The sequence below is a fragment of the Trachinotus anak genome, unplaced genomic scaffold, assembly GCF_046630095.1.
Source record: "Trachinotus anak isolate AG129_WGS33_773 ecotype Australia unplaced genomic scaffold, CSIRO_AGI_Tana_v1 ptg000013l, whole genome shotgun sequence".
Lineage (NCBI taxonomy): Eukaryota > Metazoa > Chordata > Actinopteri > Carangiformes > Carangidae > Trachinotus > Trachinotus anak.
In genome coordinates this window covers 23,319,355-23,337,419 of record NW_027273864.1, presented here as the reverse complement: position 1 = coordinate 23,337,419, position 18,065 = coordinate 23,319,355, and the positions used below count along the sequence as shown (strand labels likewise).

General features: G+C 39.7%; 2 protein-coding genes across 2 annotated transcripts in view; both read right to left on the bottom strand.

Annotated features, from left to right (window-relative positions):
* Nucleotides 1-18,065, bottom strand: part of LOC139630304 (potassium voltage-gated channel subfamily A member 10) — a 79,038-nt gene that overhangs the window by 44,115 nt on the left and 16,858 nt on the right. The gene's annotated exons all lie outside the window — the stretch shown is intronic.
* LOC139630305 (potassium voltage-gated channel subfamily A member 2) overlaps nucleotides 1-18,065 on the bottom strand; it is a 60,850-nt gene that overhangs the window by 25,955 nt on the left and 16,830 nt on the right. The window lies entirely within an intron of this gene.

Sequence of the window (18,065 nt, the reverse complement as noted above, 5' to 3'; positions counted from 1 at the left end):
TGTCTATTCGGTCTGGCTCGCAGGCGCATGTTGACTGATCAATAAAGAGAGAGAGAGAGAGAGAGAGAGAGAGAGACCAGCGTCTATTGATCAGTCACGCATTGGATGTGATCCCTTCCAGTGCTGGATCATTACACATTCACACAGTCCGCTGCCACAGCTATTATGAGTCAAGGTGAAGGCCAAGGTCATATAACACTTTTCCTGCCACGATTCAGCGCAAGCAAGTAAGGGGTTAAATAATAAGTGAGATTGATTTCTCTTTCGGGCAATAAGTTGTAAAATACTGAAACCTAGTTGATGAATCCAATGATATATACAATACAAATATATTATAAATATATTCTGAATAAACCGTTCGCTACTTGGTCAGTAAGTTAATTAAAACCATGGGTCAGACTGTACGCTGCAAATTATTGGTAGATAAATGTTATTTTTGTTGATTTGACATGCTAAATGCTTCAGTAAGTTCGTCTCACCACCAAGGAAATGCGAGCAGCTGCTGCCACAGCGTTGCATAAAACGAGCGTGACACACGTGGAGGCGGACGAGGGAATTCAAGTCAGCATCTCATCAGCTTCTGCGCCTTAATGTTACGGTTGCTCTACAAAAAACAATCGCAAAGGCAGCGCAGACATGCCACTTACAGTGCATACTTATATATAGTGCATGATTGTGTTTGTGCATGTCATGCATACACACATACACACACAGCCAGAAGCCGAGGCCAGAAAACACAAGAACTTTCCAAGACAATCTCTTGCAAATGTGGACAGAGAACAAAAAAAAAAAAAGAAATGAAATTTTTTTTTTTGCTCAAACACAAAATCCCATAGCTGAATGATAAATACCTCTGATTAGCATCATCTGACCTTAAACAGCACAGGCAGCAAATATGAATTTTTATCAGGGTGCTCTCAACTCAAAGCGGGTCAAAATTGGCATTTGAGGTGCAGCCACGAGCGAGAGTCGCACTACCCTCTGAGATGTGACAGGATGTGATGCAAGTATCAAGAATTACAGCCCCAGATATGGCATGTGCCGCCGTACATGTCATTGCTATTCCAAATGGCATCCCTGCAGCGAAATGTGAAGGTCGTGGCCAATGAGGAGGGTGTATGTTGGGGAAAAGATCCAGCCTCCTGGATTAGAGATCCCTGGGGAGAACGAGCTCCCCGGCCCCTGCATGACATGCTGTCACAGTTATGGATTGGTGGGGCTACACACAAAGACCCCCCTGAGCATTGGGCCATTGCTTTATATCTGAGCTGAGAGGAGTTCACTTTCGGTAGCAGAGGGACCACAGGCATGGGCTTGGATGCTAATAAAGTCTCTTCAATTCAATGCAGACCGAGCTTGGTCGTATATTTTGTTAAAATGTTGAAGGTGGGGACAGGGCCGAAGAAATCAAGAGAGAGCGTAGGCCCTCTGGGATTTACTTACACACACACACACACACACACACACACACACACACACACACACACACACACACACACACACACACACACACACACGTCTTGCATTTAGTAATCATTTTTCATCTGAAGCAGAATCAGATTGAGTTGAAACCTGAATAAGAATGAGTTTTACTCACTCACTCCACAAACTGCATGCAGGTATAAATTCTAGCATAAGGTGCAGACTGATTAGGGCTGCAGCTAAAGATTACTTTCACCATCGGTCAATGTTATATCCATTATTCAGCTAACAACAACAGGAAACAGGAAATAGAGGAAAGATCCATCTTAATTTTCTGGAGTGCACAGTAAAGTCATTCAGTGTCTTACTTTGTCTAACCAACAGTCAAAAAGCCAATTGACTATAATGTAAAAAAGGTGAGAGCATCAAATTCATATATTTGTGACGCGGAGACAATAAAATGTTTGGGTGTTTTACTTGATCAGTGGCTTGATTATTAACAATTATAAGACACTAGCAGATCAATTTATTGATCAATAACTGCAGTACAAAGCTTATATTGGGCAATATTGGAGAACACATGTCTGAATATTGACATTCAATAGGTAATACTCATTAGTTATCAGCATTTGATCGACTAGGTAACCAGTATTAATGCAGCTGGGGAGGGAAAAACAAATGTTATTCCTTCACCGTCTTTCTCCAATATGTCTCAGGCTTGCACCTCGCTGCAGTAGCTGGTGTGAGAGACATCTTTGAAGTGCGAACCACAGTTTGTAAGGAGCAGATGGGCAGACTAATGTGACTCCTGACTGGTGCTGTGTGTGTCTCGCTGCCAAGTCACAGTGAGAGATGGCAAATCGGCTCATCTGGGAACGTAGCAGGCTGCAGCAGGAATCGCTAGGATGGAGAGGAACAAGAACTCAATCTAAGTGGTTATCACAATAAACAACACCAGACATATGCTTATTTAATTTCTGTCCTCTCAGCTACTGATTCTCTTGTCTTGTTTATCTGAGGAGATGATGTTGTTCCTGATTCACTGCGAGCCTCGAGATGTAGGTGTCTCCGAGTACCTCTGCACAAGAATACTGATGAAAATATGTGCCAGTCAGAAGGTATTTATTAAGAGTGTGGGAGGGTGACACGTTAACTGAAATGTAGATAATCTGACTGATGTGTCACTTTCAGCCCTGACATTGTCAGTAAATGAATGCTGATGGTAACACACTGAACAAACACTGCCAAACTGCCATTTAGAGACAAATCATGTATTCCAGAGTCAAGTACCCCAGAGGCACACTGACCTTTCCAGGAAAAGTCATATGAGAAGAATGATAATAATAATAATACACAGTGTGTTCCTACATTAGAGATGTGCAAAAAGATCTATATCTGTAATATTTAAGAGTCTGATTTCAATATCTTCAAATCTGCTACTACTGCTACTACTACATAGCAAAACCATTACATAGCACCAACTATTCTTTCTGTGCCCCATACAGTAATTTTACAAAGTAGTCATCAGTGATTAATATTGTTAATTCAACAGATAAAAATAGACCTGCTTGCAGCCAGATGTTATTCCATGTTACATGCACACACACACTGATATATTCTAAAGCAAAAATACAGACATACATGGTCTGCACTATGATGTACTGTATGTGGACCACTAACATGACTGAAAATCCAGTGCTGCCATGAAGCAGCCCTGCTTTTTATTTCTGCAACATTGCCAACCGCAGCCTAATACACATTGATTTGGGATAGAAACCAAGACATAAATAGATGTTTTGTGTAAAAAGAAAAAAAAAAAAAAGATGTACATGGCTGCTATAGGGTCACCAGTAGGAGACCTAGGCCCATACCTGAATATGTTGGACATTTTGACAGACTTGTTGAATATTTTTGTGGTCTTTGTTCTTTTTTTGTTTTGGCTCCAGTGATAGTCAGTAGGAGGGGGAGGAAGTGGAAGAAGAAGAAAGGAGGAGGAAGAAAAGGAAATAAAAAGCAAAAGGTTAGCAGCCCTGTTGTTCCAGCTACCTAACAATACTGTATACTGTATAAGACCAAGTCAAACTAATATCAGCACGCACACAGATGGTGACATTGCTTTGATGGTATTTTGGCATGCTGGAGGTAACCATGGCAACCATGATAAAAAGGGGGGATCCCAGCGCCTCAATGATGCAATGGGAATTTTCCTACCCATATTCCAGGCTGTCAAATTAACACTTTGAGATTAAATTTCACAGCCTGCTGCCCACTACACATCGCTTTCCAAGCAGCTGAAGTCCCAAGTGTATACTCAAACACAAACACACACGCTAAATGCTTTTATACACACGGGCAGGGAGATATGCAAAGCAGGATTAGCGATATCCTACTTATTTGGCTTCCATTTCCTGCAGTAAGAAGAAAAATCTAAACATGGCACACATTTACACTGGAAATATACGGTATATGTGTACGCTTACGTGGACGAATGCAAATCACATACTTCCATGCATGGACAGAAACATAAACAGTCTGACACCGTGCACAAGTTTCACACAACTGCAGTTAATGATGTGCCTGTCTGAGAGGTTGTTTTCCAAGTGTCTGCAGCCCCAGGTACAGTAGATTCTTATTATGTTCCTGTCACTTGTGACTGACTGTCTCAGCATCAGCACAATGACAGGAACATCATGAATACTCCAATTATTCCTCACTGACACCTGCTGTAGACTGCAGGAAGGTTGCATTAGAGCTCTCTGTACATCCCTTAAAGGATCATTGTGATTTATTACAGATTGGATCTTTATGTCCATCATTCATTTAGACACATCCCCTAATTATTACCCTAACTGTCCATTATAAACATCTTTCTGACATTTAAAGTGTCTTCGCTTTTAGTTTTACATCCAAATAAATTTATTTAGATAACCTGGTTTGAGTGTTGGCTTGTTTACAACCGCTGTGATTGTCTGAGTGTTTCAATGTTTCAGTGTTATGTTAACGTTATTTTAATAGAAATAATGGCCAAAGCTACAACATGAAGGATCTTAATTGTAGAAAAAGTGGAACTATCCTTTACTTCACAGGCTTTTACAGCAGATGTGGATTGTGACAATAAACTGTATTTAGCATGAAACAATGGAGTCGATGGATGAATGGAGGGATGGATAGGTAAACAAAGCATTGGACTTTAACATGGGAGAGCACTGTTCATCTCCTGTTTTCTACCAGAAACCAATGTGGGTTTCTTTTAACCATGACAACGATCACTCCCTAGCCTTAGCCATGTCTTTAATCTGAAGAAGGTCCCCTAACCTCAACACAGCAGCCATTTTAACCCAAACCATCACATTTCCTAAAACCTAAACAAGCCATTTTAGCATCTAAACCTGAGCAAACCTTAACCACAGAGGTCATAAAACAGATATCAAAAGTAGTGATTTGTTACAGTTATGGAGGGCACAGACTAAGTTTGTTACTTGAATTGAAAAGTGCTATTATCTTGTGTAAAACCCCTGAAATATCTCTAATATTTCTGATCTTAGAGGATATTGTAAACAATTGTAAGCAATATATAAATATATGATGGGGAGTGGAATCTATGAATGTATGAAATGTTACATTTACAGGCTTTTTGCATCAGTGTGATCAAGTTCTTTATTTGTTCTTTACTTCCCATCTGGTCATTTTATCAATGGATGTTGTTTCAATTGCATTTGTAGATAATCTATTATTATTTAAATCGCTGATGCAGCAACATCGACCATACTGTGATAAAATATTTTATACACATTTCCCATCAGATTGCATGAACAGGAAATATTAAAACGAAGCTGTAGATACAACTGATCTGAGATAAAGCTCTAAGTAGCAAGACTGGATTTATTATCCTGCCTGAAAGGATGTGATAGAAAAAATGAGAATGTGATATCAACTATTTTACCGAGTCAGAATATATAGATGAAAAAATGACGACCTGTTGTTACCATTACAGTCCACAACATCTGTCTCATCTCCACTGACTATTACCAAAACCCCCATAACTGCCACCTACTTCCTGTATCCCCACGTGGGTTGGCAGATATGAGACCACGACCACATGATAGTGACAGCATCCTTACATGACTCGGTGTTACAGGACCATTACACCCACCCTCAGCAGCAGTTTGGATTGAAATATTTACCAATAGTGCTGTAAGGGCCTGACTGAGGTAATGATCCAGGTCAGTGGAGATGATGAGAGAGCACGGGCACAGCTGTGGGAAAAGACCCAGTGAAAAAACGCATCCCGTGTTCGTTCACAGGCACAATGTATTATAGAGGAGAGAGTGTTGAAGTGCACATTCAATCAGCAGAATAATCAGCATTTACTTATGCATAATAACAGTAATATAATAATAATAATATTTTCTCTGGCATTTCCCAGAAGAAGTAAAAAAAACAAAACAAAACAGCGGACTCGTCATGCATCTGCTATAGGTGCATTTCATATTGTGTTACATAACGGGTTAGTTGGAGAGGCAGCATATAGGGGGCTGTCATTCTCCAAGAACCATGCTATGTAATTTCAAAGGGTTATCACAATTACTAAACCATAACAATCCAATCCAATCCTCCCAATGATGAAGCTGCCCTTGATTTCTCTTTTAATGGTAATGGTCGAGCAATTCATCTTTTCTAAAAAAAAATCCAAACAAAAGAAAACAAAAGCAGAAAGCCTTATGAAGGCAGACTTCAAAGCGCGAGTCCTCATCAGACGTATTATGCCTTTGAAGAGACATTAACAATCCTCAGTGCTAAATCACAGATGGATCTCTGTGAAAGCTCCCTTTTCCTCCCACTGGGGTTCCTATAATTATGAACACATTAGCTGAATGTATTGTTTTTGGCTTTAAATGTGTAGTATATCTGCAGCCTGTGACAAGCAAAGTGGTGGTGTGCGTGTATACTATCACTGGCCAGTCTAATCAATTCCACTGCCGGCACGTTGCTGCTGAAAGGCAGAGCAGTGCCAAAGTGTACCAATAAATCCTGCTGAAGTCTTTGTTTTATTGGCTCTATTAAGAGGTTTGGTGGCTTGTACTGACTCTGGCTCCACTGATCAAATGTGATAGAAATAAGGGCAATTACTGCACAAACCATTTAGAGAAATAGTTTGTAATTAGCTTGTTTGTGGGTTCGGAAACATATTGTGCAGCCTCAGGGTTCATAGTTAATAGAAAATAATAGATCATAACCCAGTATCAAGTATTAACCCTTAACATCCAGTTTGCCCCTTTTATTTCTCTTTACATGATTTAGAGAAATTATGTAAGGTGTGTTCTACAATGTCAGGCAGAATCATATGCTGTGTCATTTTAGGTATTTATTGTACAGCTGTGACTACTTATTATTTTCAGTATCCAGTAATCTATTGATTCTCCATATCTATTTTGTTTGATTAATTAATTTGAGAGATATTTAAATTGTGAAAATCAGATGTTCCCCTGAGCCCACTGTAAATATCTTCAGCTTCTTTTGTGCAGTCAAAACCCAAACACATGTATAATTTACAATAAAATAAATCAGAGAAAAGAAGCAAATCCTCACATCTGAGGAGCTGGAACCAGAGAAAGTACAGAAATATGGCCTAATAGATGACTGATTTAGACTGGTTTAGATTTGGTCTACTGTGGATATGGATAAATAGACATAAAAATTGCGTTACTGGGGTGAAACAGCATTTGTCGGAGAAGAGCAGAGAACTTGCTTCCTCGATCAACTCCGCAACATAAAAAGGTGAGGATGCATTAAGCCTCCTTGTTCGCTTTCGATACAAATTCTGATGACTAATATTTGCCAACGCCGATATAATGGTAGTGTTTTTTTTCCCCTGAATTTAAAATCTGCATATGTCACTGCATGGAAAGCACTAGAAGTTATTTTTATTTAAGGTAACTTGCTGTGGCACTTAAGAGTCAGTGGCACGCTGTGACTGAACGAACCTATCGCAAGAACAATGAATTTCATATTGACACAGACAAAGGCTTGTTTTTTATCTGGACTGGTCACTTCATGTCCAATACCATATCTGATTAATGAGTTACACCAATACTGATGGAGCATGTCAAACCAGTGCACCTCTAATATGGCTTAAATCCTCTGATCACCGGGAGTTCAGATTTCTCAGGCAGAGGTATTTATTGTAAGGAGAAAAAGATGAGCAGTAAACACAACAACAAGGGCATCAGAGTGATGCCACATCCATTTCTGAAGATGTCTAGTCCTACAGGGTGTGTACATGCCTTGATATCACATGGTTGCAAAACTCTTCTGCATCTTACCTAAATGTTGTTAAATAAGGCTAAACTATAGCCTAGACCTATATGTGTGAAGACTCTCTTGGTCACTTAAACATCGTCACAGTCACAAGTTTTTACCTAATTTATACTATGTGTCTTGTCATTTGCCTACTTTACTCATACTTGACTGGAAGAGGTCTCAAACCTATGCTTTTCCCTGCATCCTTATAAGACCTTGAGTATCCTATAGCTGCAGAGGATAAATGTGGCTCCATCTAGACCCACACACTCATAACAGAAGCTAAACAGTGAACCATTGGCTAAAAATGTGTGGTTGTTATGACTGAACTCCTGGAGTGGGAGTTAGGGTCTACAAAATAACAAAACAACTGTAAAAGGAAAGAAAAACTACTGCACACCTAGTGAAAAGTACAACCCTTCAATCAACATATAATAAGCAACAAAATATAAACTCTAAATACCTGAATTTCAGGGAATTTATAATAAATAAGAATAATAATCTTCTCAGGCCAAAACCTCCCCTGATGTGTCCCAGATCTTGTAGGAATACACATCACAAACATTACAGACATTTCTGAAGACGGCATCTGTGATAAAAACATGAAAACATTAAGAACAGAGTAACAAGACATTCCCACGATTGCAGCTAAATAAACACTCGGGCACACACATGTTCCTGCTCTCACCACTGTCTGTTATCTTGAGCGAACAAATTTGTGCAAAATGTGATAAAATATGAGGCGCGTGGGGCTCGTTTACTGTAGCGAGCCAAGCTTGCAGAGCTCGTACACAGATACAGTAATTCATGCACATGATGAAGACGACACACAGTGACACATTTATTCAAAAACATCCGCTCAGATTTTAAATGTGTCATGTTTCATACTGCTCACATTTGTTCTCGCCGCACATCTCACTAAACAAATAAGTAAGAGATATTGGACTCAGTAGCTGCTCCTGCCACAACACGAGGAGGTCTCACTCCTTCCTGCCTGTGCAATTGCCTTAGTTCAATGATTTATGAAAAGGAGAACAATCTGTGCACAGATGGGACATAGATATAAATATTCTGACCCGTCACAAGCAGACCACTCTGCTCCTGGCTTCAGGTGATCTATGACAAGAGGATTAGAACTGTGCTGGAATCAGGTACCAAAATCTCTCTAACAAGGGCTGAGGGAAAAAGAAAAAAAAAAAAAACAGGAAAAACTCATAAAACAAATGAGTTTGCATTCGTGGTGTTGTTCCAAACCATTGGGGCTCATTGAACTCAGCTGTTTCTACTCTAATATTTCATACAAAAAACATCTGTCACATGTTAATACAACACACAACAAAGAGTTGTTTTATAATGACATGTTTGTCATTTAATGGCATGTGTGGTAAGTCGGAGGACAGCCACAGTTATTTACTACCTGCACCTGATCCAGCAAGCAGACTGCCAAGCCAACACATCAGTGCATGTTTTTTTGTTGTTTTTTTTACTCTTTCTAGGGAACCCAGGAGAATTGGCGGCAATTTTCTGTGATGAAAAATCCCCCCTAAAGCAAAAGGCTCATTTCACTATCCTGATTTAGGACAGTAAAGTCAAGTCTGCCTGGATTGTAAACCACAGCGTCAAGATTTCATTGGCTGCTGTTGCTCAGCAGAGCACAACGCATATGTTGTACGGCTGATAAAACTGGCTGATTTTACCTGATCAGCTTCTACTTGTGTTGGAAAATACAGTATGTCCGCTGATAAGTGCCGTAAAAACAAACTGCAGTCAGATCGCCTTATGTCTCACCATGATTGCCAAGACGAAAGAACACTTATTTTTACAGTACTAATAATTTGTCATTAAGAAGGCTGACAGTTTAACCACATTTTTACCTCATTAATATGCAAATGTATGCAGCAAGAGTAATAATCTAATCAGACCATGTTAAATAAATAAGATCTTTTTCATACCAACATGTTTGTTTTAAACTTGTTATCTTAAGGAGTTACAACGATTTCTGGGATATTAGTGTTTCACTCCTTAATTTGCAAATTTAAGCTTCACACAGAAATCTAATCAGGTCTGAGTGTGAAGTTTTTATATCTCTGAGTTATCATGAACGTGTCACAGACGTCACAGACGCCAGCATGAACACATAATGTCCTGTGCAGCATGTACCATGGAGATGGGACATAAAAACACTGATATGTGTGAGGTAAATTAGAAGCAGTGTCACCGTTGCATACAGTAGTCTGTCCATCAGAGAACAGTGACAGTCAGTTTCACACTTTTTACAACTTTAAAATGTCACGCTGATGAAACGATGCTTATCAAATAAAAAAAGGTCTCCTGTATCGTTTCTCAAATTCAGTATTGCCCAGATTTTCTACGGCTCATCAAAATAGAAAGCACATGGAAAGCAAAATCGGGTTAATCGTAAATTTCTGAATCTGTGGGTTCACAGAAATTTGCCATATTCCTTTAAAATTGTCCAGCCACCAGAGGTGCTTCATTATGCACTCCTCTATGAAGCAGCAACAAGTCCCCCAGAGGATGTGATACTGTTTAAAAAAGGGGGGATATTGGTGCACAGGAACACATTCAAAGATTTGCTTTGCAGCCCCAATCCAGTGTCAGAAAGGTGTGCGTGTGTGTGTGTGTGTGTGTGTGTGTGTGTGTTGCAACCATCCAACAAGCAGCAAACTAAGGAAGAAGCATACAGATCCCTTAAGAGGTTTTGCAGAGCTACTTGCATCTTTGCGCCTCACAAACGAGAGTCATAATAATCAGTATTAATTCCTAATTCACGTGGTCACTAGAGATCCTTTCTGGGTTAAATTTGTTCATGAGTCTTCTAAGGAACTTGACTAATGTAGTATTTTTGTTGTGCTGACGGTCTCAAATGAGACTGCTGTAACGGCTGTAACCACAGTAATTCTCATTTTATATTCTCATTTTTAATTCTCAGTATAGTATGCCAGATACAATAACGCAGCTAACTGACAGAATACTATGTGAACCATCAGTGTTTACGTTCACAACACTACATCCTACATCCTACACTACATTACACTCCAAGGCTCTGCGCAGCATGAAATACATGTTGCCGTCTATATATAGTCATCATTATTATGCAGGAATACGTTATGGATGAGCATGCATAAAGCATTCGTTCCAAAGTAGTTGTCTGTATAGCTTTTGTCTATTCCTGAATGATCACTCACTCTGCATTATCTGATAAAGTGCTATACCATGTGTACATCCAGTCGGACCATGATTCATTCCAGTCTTGGACCATCACAAAGATGACGTCGCTCATGCCTTGGGGGCTTTAATCTGTATGCCAAGCTGTGGATGCTGCTGCTGCTGCTGCTGCTGCTGCTGGCATTTAGTCTACTTCCACAGGTCCTCACAATACGATCTGGGCAAACCTTCCTTCACAAAAGAAAGAAAGCTTAATTAACCAAACTATGGCGTTTTCCAGCAGCCTGTCTGTGCATCTGTTGTTGATGGCCTCGCATAGTGAAAATATCCCTGAGAGGATTAATTTGCCGTTTCTTCTAATGAGCAGTTGGACAGGCGTACCTGCCCTGTCACTGCTCCTCTGAGGATATAGGCATCAAAACAGGATGTGTTATGCTATACAGTTAATCCAGTGGCTGGGGACCCAGGAGAGAAACATCACAAGAAAATTTAAATAAATAAATAAATGAGTAAGTAAGTAAATAAATTTTAAAAAAAAGTGCCGTCATTTGGCAGCATCTAAATGACTAAATGCTTTATGAAACCTACTTTAATGTCTTTTATGTTTCTTCTAAATAATCAGCCCTGGCATCTAAATATTTAGGTTGAATCCACAGGAAAACATTACACTGATGATGCAAGATGTTAAGTCAGTGATACAAAATAAAATACATGAATTAGCTTTATGAAAGTAGGATAATCCAGTTGAGCCATATGTACATTACAACAATCAGTCTATTATCATGACAGCTGCCTCGGTTAGTATATATATATATTTTTAATGTGGTATGATATTCTAACATGAACAGTTTTGCTCTGAATCCACAGGAGGGCAGCAGATAGATTTTGCTCTCACTCATGTCAGACTGCGAGGTGTTTTTAGCCATCTTGTTTAACTTCTGTGGACATTCAGCAGCAACAGCACTGTTGCGGTGAAACAGATGCCAGATGGATTAATTGGAATTGACAGCAAAAGCTTAGTAATGTTTTTTTTTTTCCTCAAGCCTCTCATATGGCAGACTGACCCACCAACCTGAGTGTGGATTATGGGTGTTTAAACTGAAAATCACATGCTCTCTGCAACTTCAGGGCCGCCTGGGGTCTCACAGGTCAAGGACAAAAATGTGCAGTTAAGCATGGTGCACAGGAGTGTGTGTTTACTCTTCAGGTGAAATCATCCCTGAAGGTCACAGGCTGGATAGTGACCATGTTGTCGTATAATATATTCAACCAGTATTCAGTGAGTGGTTGCACCTGTTTCAGTGTTTTTCATGTTCTGGCAGATTATACTATAGAAAAACATATGTATATTTGGGACCTGTGGGATACTATAAATCCCACACAGGATACCCCAGTAAATGATAACCCATAAATCATCTACAGCACATCAACTTTTTGAGAGTATATTATAATTCAGGCAGTGTTGGAGCACCCGTGTTGGGAATTATGTTGCTATAGATTGGACACATCTGGTGAACAGACTGTCAAATATTTGGGAGCCGTGTTAGTTTTCATGCTACAAGTGGGCGTAATTAAGTTTGGCTGAGTTTAGAATGCAGACATACGCTCATGTATTGCATCTGGTCTTAATGGGTTAATTAAAAGGCACATGTCAATTGCGGGTCTGTGACAGGCTGCAAACTCCAACATGAAAGTCTGACAACTATGCACCATGCCAACCTCCACACCATTAAATGGTATATACTCCTTCCAAACTGCAAGGGTCACACCGTGTCAGAAATCCCCTGCTTCTGTGACTTTCTGACACCAATGATCTGATGTTCACACCCACTTTACAGCGCGATTGGTATGACTGGTGATTTTCTTTTGGTTAAACAACATCTGGGGCACTGTTAATGAACAAGTAAACTACTTCTGAGAGACTATAAAACAGCCCTCACATTCTGCCTGCGTGCATGTTGAGCACACTACTGATTGCATTGGATACAAGTCATGCGGTGTGGATATGTGCAAAACAAGTATGCCAGTGTGTTACATAAGAGTTCAAAGTGACATTATTGAAAAACATACAAGACGAGCCTTTCCTGACTAATTCAAGACATTGCCTCATAGCTGGTGGAGAGAATTAAAAACGGGAGAAAAGTAGTGTAGGGAAACCGAGGGGTCCTGTAGGGGGGAAATAATAGTTTTAAATTAAAAGAACACAATTCCAAGTTGACTTCATTCATCATTACTGCTGACACAGTTCTCGCCACTCTCATTCGGTCATTGGGTCCTTGGTAAGAAAAAAAAAAAAAAACAAGGACACTTTGTTGGCCCTAAACTTAGAGCATTTACTGTATTTATCCTTTCCAAGTATTTGTAACCGCAACATGACGGGTGAGAAAAATTGCCTGTAAAGAGACACAGGCCTGTGTGTGCTTAGCAGAGATGGAAGGTTTGATCACATACACAGTTTCAAAGGTTGGAAGGTCACTTGATCCTCTGTGTGCGTGTGTGTGAGTGTGTGTGTGGTAGTTGGGGTTCCTCAATGCCTTGGGGCAATAGTATAATAGGCAACAATCCACCCCCAGACCAAAAGCTCTCCAGCCCCTGGACAAAGTGACCAGCTTCAGTCATATTTGATTTCAAGGGCCAATCTTGGAATCAATGAGTTCTGGACAGGTACGAAAGAGACCGGGGAGAGGATTGTGCTCTTTTGATTGTGCTTGGTAAAGTCGTCTCAGCTGTTCAGAGACAAGCATGTCAAGAAAATAGAAATGTAGATGAAGAAATGAAAGCTTGTAAAAGATCAGAAACTTGTATTGATGCCTCTCTGGTGTTCTACATAAGGTTTAGCTTAATTCCACCAGCAAGTAAGAGCAAATTGTTTAAATTATGAACCAGTTGTAAAATCAGGCCTTGGCAGACACATGAGACATCCTTGCAGCGATCCTCTGAGGCTCATGCATTTGTCAACCACTTGAAAGCATTGGTCATGGCTTATAAACCATTCTGTAGTTTATAAATGGAATAGAAATGCATTTCTGGATGAGTAGGTGTGGAGTCACTGGTCTTAGCAAGGCAAACTGAAGAGGTGTAAAGATAAGGGTAAATGTTAATCTAAAATCTATGACTAGATTAAGATCTAAGACGTTAGTTGGTTAAAAATGCCTATTTATAACAATTAGATGTGTTTTTCTTAAAGGTACCAGGAGGAGAAATTTTACAGCTCAGTTGAAATGGAAAACAATGGCAACCAGTGTGTTTAACAAGAGAATGTTTGCTTGAGACTTTACAAAGATGTCTGTACCCGTATGAGGAAATGGGGCTAAATAATACAGGCAGTTTACAACAAGTACATTTCATATAGAGAAACATTCCAACTGCATAGACAAATATTCATAGAATAATCTTGATGTATGTGACAGTAGACTCCTCTGTTGAAAAGTGTTTTCCATTGACTCAGTCTATCACCCTCCAGCACAAAACTGCTGGGCAGTAGCCTTGAATCAATGCCGCAGGGCATCAGTGGTGGGGAGTGAGCGAACCCAGAGACCCTAGAGCCTTGTAGAGAATGGTAGACTATATCACAAACCCTTAATCTGACAGAATGCCACTTTGACTGATGTACATTCTTTGGCACTGAGATCACAGAAATTGAAATTATAGTATCGCTGACAATTTTAATGTTCATTGAAACACAACTGGCAGAAGTTTAAACAACTATTGTTGTGTTATCTTGAGCCTTAGGCACTTACTTATAAATTGCACAGCACTTTAAGCAATAGTTAACCTAAGAAGCTATGCTTTGGAAAATAATTAATTTTCTTCCTTCAAAGGAGCCATTTGTTGATATTTTTTGATACTTAAATCTTGCTTGAGATAGCCAATACATCACAGTGAAAAAATCTTGACCTTTATTTATTTATACTAAATCAGATTATCAGTTCATGGTTATGTATGGCCCACTGTAAAAACCCTCTTGGTTCTATCCAAGATTTAAATAAGTGGCTGAAAAGGTTTGCATTAATGAGCTAAAGCAATCAACTTGTTGTGAAGACGATAACATAAATTGGTCGTTTAACAAATTTCTGGCATAAAAAAATTGGTCCCTGCCCACAACTACATTGTGATGGTAGCAAAAAATAAAAAAGTGAAATGATGATGACTCAACTATCTCAAGTCATTTTTAAGGCTGTGCAGGTATCATAGCAACCAGTAAAACGCGTGGCTTACTAGAAGGAAGGATTATCAATTTTAAAATGTATGATATTCTACAGAAAATGATCACTGATAACAGAAAGTAGTAGCATTTGTAGTTAATGAGTCTAAATCATGTAAAACCACCATGACCTTCAAAGTAATAAAATAACACTAAGGGAAACAAACTGGGAAGCAAAGGTTATATGCAGATGAAATTAAAGTATATTTAGTATATTGTTCTAAAGGGAAAGCACATGATAAAAGTAAATGACAGAGATATTGGAGTTCAGTACTCATTTAAATTTTAGGCATTTAGCCTTTGCAACTCATCAGTGTGAGACAGGATGGTCATTCCACCTTCGGGGAAGAAACCTGAGGAGGAAGAGAAACACAGTCCTGGTGTGATTGTTTGAACCATCAGCACATCCTTTTGACAACCGCGGTAAATGAGAGCTCATCTGTCAGCAGTCAGTCCTCAGAGAGCGACGCAGCCTCCCACCAACTACACACACTGAACCCCTTGTAAACAAAGGCTAACTAGAGAGAATAGATCCCTCGATCATCATCGCACAGCTGTAAACACAGATGTGCTGAGAATCGTGTCATCGCAGAGAAACAGACAAGGCTGAACAGGAAGTACAGTAGGTTGTGAACACATCCAATGCACACATGCAAGGTCTAGAAAGATATAAAGCCACATATGGTTAATAATAAAGTAGACCAGAGGAGAACTGAAGTTTAGATTACAGCTGTTATAGATCATATCTGCATGTGGTGCAGATATGGATTTGAGAACCATTAACCTGCCAAGACAGTGAAGACTCAAACTGTCTGACATGAAATTACATAGAGTGGTTGGGAAATTTTTTGAATTCTTCTGTTCTATAAGAAATATAATCCAATGCAGAAATGGTCTTTTCTGTCACATACAACAAGGCCATTGTCCTCCAGAGTTTGGGAGCCTTTTCCTGAAAGGCTATCTGCCTGGTGGCCCCAGGCTAATCTGGGCTGGGTAGAGTGGGGGTCACAGGGCACATGCTTTGCCTGGTTTTGGCTGGTGGTCTGAGCACAGAATCTTCAGATCACTGCTGAGGTCAGGTGCTCAATTTGCTTAAAATAATCTGACAAAAGTGCTTACATACCTTTGAAAGGTTCTCTCTTTTTTTGGTACTTTTGTTTCAGAAGACGCAAGCAACCACTGATAGCTGAACTCAAACCAGATTAAGACGACCTCAGGCCACTCAAACAGTGTCTGCTAACATGCACATCAATATTGTAAAAGATCTTTTTTTTCATTCCAAAAATCATGTTTGAATTATAACGAAAGCACAATTAGTTTGAATTTATTTAAATGCCACCCATGTAGCATATCCTAAAATACATTGTGGCTGCGATCACGCCAGCTTTCCCTTCTGATTCGCATAAGAGTAGCAGGGATCTTTTCATCTAACTCTCAGCAAGACATAATTGTGTAATTGTATTTCCCAAGATGTCAAACTTTTGCCTTAATTGAGGATAATGATAATGTTTGACAAAACGCTGTGTAATTTCTATCTAATAGAATGCTATTGTTGGCCACACTAACCAGTTGAAACCCACTCTGACTGCAACAAGTATTACTGAAAGCCAAAGCAGCATCACTGCTCCAAAAAGGTAGTGTGGGTGGGGTGAGCCATGATAAAATGCATGGGTAAAAAACAAGCCAGAAATTATGAGGAGTGCGCAACAACTTATTTAAAGTTCAAAAACTCAAACAGTCTTTGTCTATGGCGGCAATTTAAAAAAAAAGTGTTTCTCAGGATTCTACTATCCATCCTCTGCTGCCACTGTGACTCATCCTGAGATACGTCAAACAAGGTAGTCCCAATGTCCCAGTCTCCTGCAACTTGGCCCAGCTCCTCCCCAGGGATCCCGAGGCATTCCCAAACCAAATGAGATATGTAGTCTCTCTAGCTTGTTCTAGGTCCACTCCGGGCCTCCCACAAGTAGGACATGCACAGAAAATCCCCAATATAAGGCGCCCAGGGGCATTCTGATCAGATGCCCAGACCACCTCAACTGGAGCTCTTGCTGCAAAGGAGCAGCGGCTCTACTCCAGATGTCTGAGCTTCTTACCCTTTCTGTAAGGGTAAGCCTGACCACCTTATGGAGAAAATTCGCATTGGCCACTTGTATTTGCAAGCTCATTGTTTCAGTCACTACCCAAAGCTCATGAGGTGAGAGTTGGAACCAGGATCGGCTGGTAGATAGAAAGCTTTAACCTCTGGTTCCGGTTCTTCATGGTTGAATGTTTTAATTGAAAAAAATGTTCAGTTTTATATTCCAGTTGTCTGGAGTCACCACTTTTCAGAGTTTAACACAATTTTTCTGTTTTATCTAACACAGTATACTGTTGATTAATAAACAAGAGAATACAGTTTCATATAATCTGCTAATGCGAATATGACCTCATTCCAAGCGAGCATCCTAAATAATGTGTAGCACAACCACTGTTAACGAGGAAAGCTACTGCAGGCTGAGAAAAATGACCTGTGCTGCATCTTGCTCTGCTATGTCTTTGTGCTAATCAAATCTGAATGTTTCATAGAATGAAGATTAAGCCCTTACTTCCTGCTCGGTTCCACGAAGTCAGCCGTCTTTTCAAACGCTGGGTCTGAGTTGATGTGGCTAATGAAGGCCAGATGTGGATCGTCACAGCACACACACACACACACTTTCTTTCTTCAGAGAAATTGCGAGTTACAGTGTTGCTTTATAAACACACACAAACTGATCTGAGGTCCTCTGTGAAACCATTCATGTCACTCGTAGTTCACACTGTATTAAGCAACACCCTGGCTTAGTTTTGGAAAGGATGTCTTTAATACCACAAGTATAGTATATTATTTTTGCAATTTCAGGTTTTTATTTCTTTACCAAGAATCTGTCTATCACAAATTATCATTATACAGACATGACAATCGTTTTTGGAT